Source organism: Mesoplodon mirus (genome assembly GCF_964341445.2).
Source record: "Mesoplodon mirus genome assembly, chromosome: 5".
NCBI classification, from domain to species: domain Eukaryota; kingdom Metazoa; phylum Chordata; class Mammalia; order Artiodactyla; family Ziphiidae; genus Mesoplodon; species Mesoplodon mirus.
This window is the reverse complement of record NC_138980.1, coordinates 44,726,384-44,727,085: the sequence shown is the minus strand read 5'-3', so window position 1 is coordinate 44,727,085 and position 702 is coordinate 44,726,384.

The following is a 702-nucleotide window of genomic DNA, read 5'->3' as shown; positions in this document are numbered from 1 at the left end:
ACTGTTGTGGCCTCTGCCGTTGCGGAGCACAGGCTCCGGACGTGCAGGCCCAGCGGCCATGGCTCACGGGCCCAGCCGCTCCGCGGCATGTGGGATCCTCCCGGACCGGGGCACAAACCCGTGTCCCCTGCTTCGGCAGGCAGACTCTCAACCACTGCGCCACCAGGGAAGCCCCATGACAACATTCTTAACGATGGTTCTCCCTACCTCTGGGACCAGATCCTGAGACTGCTCTTATAAGGCTGTGGACTTGCTATGTGGCCTGCAGGAGCCTTCTCTGAGCCTCAGTTTCCCCACCTGTAAAATGAGGATCAATAATGTCCCACTCACAGTCTTGTAGAGGGAATCAAATGAGTCCTTCTCAATGCCTGACACACATTGGGAGCTCAATAATCTATAGTCACCCCTTCCCACCCAGTCTCAGGTGAAAAGAGCGGGACCTGTCGCTTTAAATTATGGAGATTTAAAAAAAAAAAGGAGCCGCTTCTCCGACTCAGCCAATCAGCGCGCTGTGCTGGAGGGGCTGGCCTCCTAAATGGTCCAATGGTTGGCGGCGGGCTCTCAGAGCCCGCCCCTGCCTCCAGGCCGCCGCGGAGGTGGGGACTCTCCAGGCCACGCCCCAAAGGCGGAGCCAGCTGGCGGCCGCGCCGCACCGCGGAGGGAGGGGAGAGGAGGGGCGGGGCGGGCTCGCGTGTCAGCGAC